The sequence below is a fragment of the Marmota marmota genome, unplaced genomic scaffold, assembly GCF_001458135.2.
Source record: "Marmota marmota marmota unplaced genomic scaffold, marMar, whole genome shotgun sequence".
Lineage (NCBI taxonomy): Eukaryota > Metazoa > Chordata > Mammalia > Rodentia > Sciuridae > Marmota > Marmota marmota.
The window spans coordinates 768,512-774,511 of NW_026003526.1; positions in this window are offsets into that span (position 1 = coordinate 768,512).

A 6,000-nucleotide genomic window follows, 5' to 3' on the forward strand; every position below is an offset into this window, starting at 1 on the left:
CAGCTGCAGACATGGGCCTGGGGTTCATTGTGATGGTTACCAGCAGAGCTCTGGAGCAAAGGCACCTCCCTCCCTCTTTTCAAGGGCAGAGTGACTCTTCTGCTCCACCTGGGATCACCTGAGTGAAGAAGGAGACTAATTCCAAAGAGACAATTGCTTTATTACTATCTCATTTTGAGATGCATCCCTTAGAATGAATGAAAGGCAAATGTCGAAGATCTGCAAAATTGCTCAGAAGGCAAAGAAAGAGAAAGGACCAAAGAGAAGGCATCCAGGACTCAGCCAGAGGCCACCAGGAATGCACCTGAGGTCGCAGGTTGTTTTTATTACTGTTTGTGATGGAGACAGTGGGAGCCAAGGGGCATCTCAGACAGAGGGATCTGGAAACACTCTGTCCTGGGAATCAGGCTCTGGGGTTTGCAGGTGTGACAGCTCATCTCCTGGTGACCCCAGTCCAGACATGAGCCTCAGAGCTGTCCCAAAAGCAAGGCTGCTTCTGTCTTTATCTTTTCCCCAATATTACAATTTGCTTTCATGGAGCATTGGGTTTTTTGGGGGGCAGGGGGTGTCCAAGTACAAGCTGAAACTCAGAGAAAGTTCAGTTTCAGAATCTTGTAATATATCTGAACCTATGAATTGAGCCCTGCCTTTCTTTCACTTTTTCTATAGAAAGACTCATCTGAGATCTGCCAGTCCATCTCAGGCAACCCAGGAAGCAAACAAGAGTGTCCAGGTTCTTTATCAGTGACAATATTGCAGCCATTGACCTCCTAAAACGTAGAGAGCACTCACGGCAGGCTCCTGCCGATCTTCTCCACATTCACCAGCTTTTCCCAAATCAACACCAGACACCGTTCTGGTGTCTCCCAGCATAGATGAGCTTTGTTTGCTGGAGCCTTGGAAAGTGCTGGTGTTTCTCATTCAACGTGAAGCTTTCAAGAACTACTTGCTCACTGCCTGCCTTGTGATAACCTGGGTCATGTCACTGTGTTGCAGATCCCTGTAAATATTCTACAATTTACCCACCTGGCTCCTGATGGGCTCTGGAGAGTCACCAACCTCTGGATGCTATGAGTAGTCCTGCTCTGAATGTGCTCAGGAATGTTCTAGAGGGGCAATGGCTAGGCCAGGAGTCTGCTCACTTTTGGCTTCCATGGGCCTCGCTGCACAATTGCCCTGAGAGCATTAGCAATGCTAATCGAGGGTTTTAATTTTTAATCAGTTATGAGTTAACCTGGCAGATGTAGTTGCCTCCCTTGGAAATGTGACCTTTAAATATGGACACCTTTGCTTTGACCCCATTGGTCATGGAGGTCTGCTCCTCTGGGCACATCCTCTGGGCACATGTGTCTGCAGACAGGCCTCCCTGGGGTTATTTATTTCCTTCTCTTAGGAAATAAATATACACTAATACTTTCCTACCCAATGAAAGTTGTAGTGTGGAATAAATGATTCTAGGTGAAGCACTTAGGAAAATACTGGGCACAATGTAAGTGGCTGAATGGTGGCTTGAAGGACTAATCCCTAATCAGAACAAACCAATCAGAAGAGCACAATTCTATTTGCTATTTCCTCAGGTGGTCTGACTCTAGTCAATAAGCAACAAGGAAGATATGCTACCAATTTCTGGGAAATGTTTTCTCTCTTTAGAAATAGAAAGCTACATAAAGAGAAGGTTAGCTTTTCACTCCTCTCATTATTGACTGGATGTTGTCAAGTGTGAACATGATGTCTGGAATTGCAGCAGCCATTCTGTTTCCATGAGGAGACAAGAGTGACCAGAACGCCAGAATATTAAGAGATGCAGACTAGAAAGACGAAGAACCAGATTTCTGGACAAAACCAATGATTCGTGGGCAAACCTCAGTTTTTCCTACCTTTGTATTTGCTGTTATGTATCCAACAATTGTAACTATCATGCAAGTCAATAAAGGATGGGTTAGTTGGGTTTTCCAATGTGGGCAGCCATTGTAACCTAAATAATGCAATTAAAAAGATAAAAGGGTCAAAGAGATCCCCAAATGTATAGGGGAGATGTTTCAGGAATGTCATCAGGCTCCCTCCTTACTCTGGGAGAAGGCTTCCAGGAAGGGGGTGAGCCAACCAAATGCACCACTTTGCAATCCGTGGTCTTTCTCCACCTCCTTGCCTCGCCCTCCTTTCTGGCCTCTGCTTCCCTCCCTCTCTCCCCTCTTTCTCTCCCTGGCCTCCTGGCTGTTCCTCAAATGCAGTAAGCACGCTCCTAGCTCAGTTTTTCATTTCCCATTAACTCTGCAGAAAGTACTCTCCCCGGATCCCACATGGGATTCTCCCTCCTGTCCTTCACGTTGGCATTCAAATGTCCCCTGTGGGAGAGGCTTTCTGTGCGCCAAGCTGACTAAGTGTGAGCTCTTCCACTGTCCTCCGCCTTGTTCTGGATCGTCACAGCCTGAGAAGTGCTGCACTAACAGACAAGGCTGTTTTCACATCCCCTCCCCCAGGCCACCAGCTCCCAGGGAGACTGTAGGTGTGATTTGCTGCTGCATCCCCAGCATTGGCTGAACTCTCAGCACACAGAGGACGCACAGCAAGGATTCATTATGAAGCACCTACTAGATGCCAGACACACAGAATAATTTGTTAGATCTGAAGCCTGTCAGTTAATTCAGTTNACACACACACACACACACACACACACACACACAAACACACACACACACCATATTCCATAAATGTAATAAAATGCATTCTACTATACAGAAAGCCTTTACTATTTGAAAGGCAAACATAAATAACAAAGAATTAGTGATGATTATTGAAATAACATCTTATCAATCCTGTATTATTTCAAACCCAATACTTTACCATCTTCTGAGTCTTCAAGACTATGAATTAGTTTCCACTGACAGAAATAGCCAAGTCCTTGAAGTTTCCTGGATTTTCCTGGACTTTGTAAAAGACTTTGTTAAAAAAAAGGTCACTTTACTTTAGACTGCACGTGGGTCACTTCCCAAAGCCCTGAGGACCAGGCACCTTCGGGTTTGCATGAAGCCCAATGTTGGAATCTCTCTTTGGCCTTGTGCGATGCCTGTTTTAGGAGTCTGTTTGCTTTTGAAGGCCCACGATGTGTTTTCAATGTGGACACATGTGGAACCCCACATAGAGAGACCCACAGAGGGAGGAGGGGCACTGCTCAGGGGAGGAGGCCCAGGACATCAAGCAGGGTGGGGGGAGATTTATTCTCTGTCTCTTAGCATCTACATCCCTTAGAGCAAGGCCTTTTCTTTCCAAGCCTTAGTATCCACTGAAGCAAAAAGGAAATAAAAATAATAATGTTCTCCACATTTTTACCAATTCAAGAGCTAAACAGATAGCATTTTATAAATATTGTCTAAAATGAATATCAACAATTTCTCCAAGTGATTACTTCATCTTCAGCTGCACCCTCTGGCCTTCGGAGCTGGGGTTTGCCCTGGAAGAACTTTCTGGATAACCTTCTGCATTTCTGCTACTGGCACTTTCTTCTAAGGCCTCCAGTGAAACTCTCTGCCTCTAGAACCTCTGACCTCACACAGGGCCAACTTCCACAAGGTGAATTTGGAGGACTGGAGGGTTCCGACATCTTCCCAGCAAGCCACAGAGCTGTACTGAAGGAGTACAGTTGTGCACCCGGAATGTGGGGTTGGGATGTAACGCATTCTCCTCGAGGCTGGACATTTGGGTGCCTGTTAGAGATACACATGTTTTCTCCTGGCACCTTTGAAGCAATGCAAGCAGGTACAGCCACACCTAGAGGAACACACAGAGGAAGACCTTCAGAGGAGGGTTTGGGGTGAAATGCCAGGCACACTTAACCTCCTATCTCAGATGAGCTGTGGGCTCCTCTCTCTGGAGGACAGAGACCATGGTGCTCACGGACCAGGGAGGAGAATTCTCTACTAGTTGAGCATAATTCAGGGTGGCTGAACTCAGCACACAGAGGATGCACAGCATCTGATGGGAAAAGACCTCGATGCCTGGTCCAGGAAAATAACACAGGGCGAGGCAGTAACAGAAGATCCCAGTGGACTATTCTTCCCCTGCCTGGCCCCAGGGGGTTCTGAATCTTTTAGGATCATTGAAACAGTGATTTTGTGCCAAGTACAGCCTTTTCTTTTTCTTTACCTTTTGAGAAACTTGGCAATTGATCATTGTAGCTGAGAATTTCACCTTTTTCTAGTTTTATCTAGTTTATTTTCAGGACCTGTGTGTGAGTTAGGCAGATTAACGGCTGAGCTAAACAGCACGAAAACCATTTAACTTTTATATCTACGTTTCTACACAATCTGCAGCACATTATCTACCTATCAATCAATCTATGGATCCATCTATGGATAGATCTATCTATCTAATCTGTCTTCTTTTTCTACATTCAAATCTGTGTTGTATATCCATACATTTTAGATAGCTACATGTCTGTACCTGTTCTGTATCTCTTTCCCACATTCCCATTTATCTATCTTATCATCTGTCTTCTTTATCTATATTCATACATATGTATATTCCATATCTGTGACTATACCTTCTCTGTGTCTGTTCCACACCTACATGCATTTTCTACATTTATCTTAATATCTATATCTACCTTAATTCTATGCTACATCTCTATCTAAATCAACATTGGTCCATCTCTTTAAGTTTCTTTGGCTTTCCTGTTTATATGTCCTATTATGGTCCCTTAATGGTGAATAAGGACAAGATACTTTTTGGAACCAAAATAAATATCTTTTCAAAGAGGTTTGGTGGTGAAACTAGTAACTGTGCAGTTTCACGACTTTAAAAATTAGCTTCTGAACATGTCTTTCACCTCTGAGGAAGTAACCTGATTTTCAGGGAAATTGATGCTGGAGAATTAAAGACGAGCCTCAGAATTCCTCTTGCAAAAAGGCCTTACCTTCAATCCCACTAGGGTGACACGTGTACTTTTATGATTGGGATATTAGAGCTTAAAGTCACATCCTTTGCAAAAGTTCCCTGGCATCACCTGCCTCCCGAGGCAAGAGAAGATGAACCTACAAAGAAATATCCAAGGCCACTTAAATGCAGGCCACATCTCCAACGTGCCAACCCACCCAACTTTCTTTCTATCTACCTGTCTATGACCCAAGATGTACACATATTCCCATAATCTACTCTCTACTGTGTGGTAAAGAGGTTAATTTAAAGCATAAAGCGAATCATATAACTTTCATGCCCCAAACTCCCTTGTAGCTTTCCATTCTGCTTAGAATGATCTGGAGAGCGGATGAGCTCTGGCCATTGGCTGATCCTGCTGGCAAAAGCCAAGCCTGGGAAACACTTGGTGCCAAAAGGTGAAGATGGTATCAGCCTTGACTCAGGGCTCTGACACCAATAGGTATCAGATGTTCCAGGACAATGGGCTTCCTGGGTGCAGCAGGACAGCCACAGAAATATTGGTAGTCTTGTAACCTTTTAGTGCAGGAAGAAAACTCTTCCTACCCCTCACTTTTTTTTTAATTGGTGCATTAGAGTCGTACATAATGATGGGACTTATTGTCATATATTCATTCAGGCACACGATATAACAATATAATTGGGACAATATCACTCCCTGGAACTTACCCCTTCCTGCCTGCCTCCTACCGCTTGGTCTCTTTCCTGATATCCTTTTGATTTTCATGAGATTTCCCACAAAAGCCTTGCACAATTTACAGTGCCCCTCCAGTTTAACTTCCTGATTGTGAGACCCTATATATCAAACTCACAGAGCTAGTTCTGGGTCACTGTTCCCCCCTCAGGATGCAGAGTCCCACCTGGTCTCAGCTTTACTTGAAAATGGCTCTGTGTTCTCCATTTCCCACGGCCCACACTCGAGATCCTTTGTTGAAACTGAGCAGGTTGAGGTTCCCATGGTCAAGGCCCTGTGGTTGAGGCCCTGTGGCCGAGGTCCTGCTTCTACTTCTCATTTTCTATCCTTCTCCTTCACTTGCGGGCTAGCCCCAGGCCTTCCCTTTGCCCACT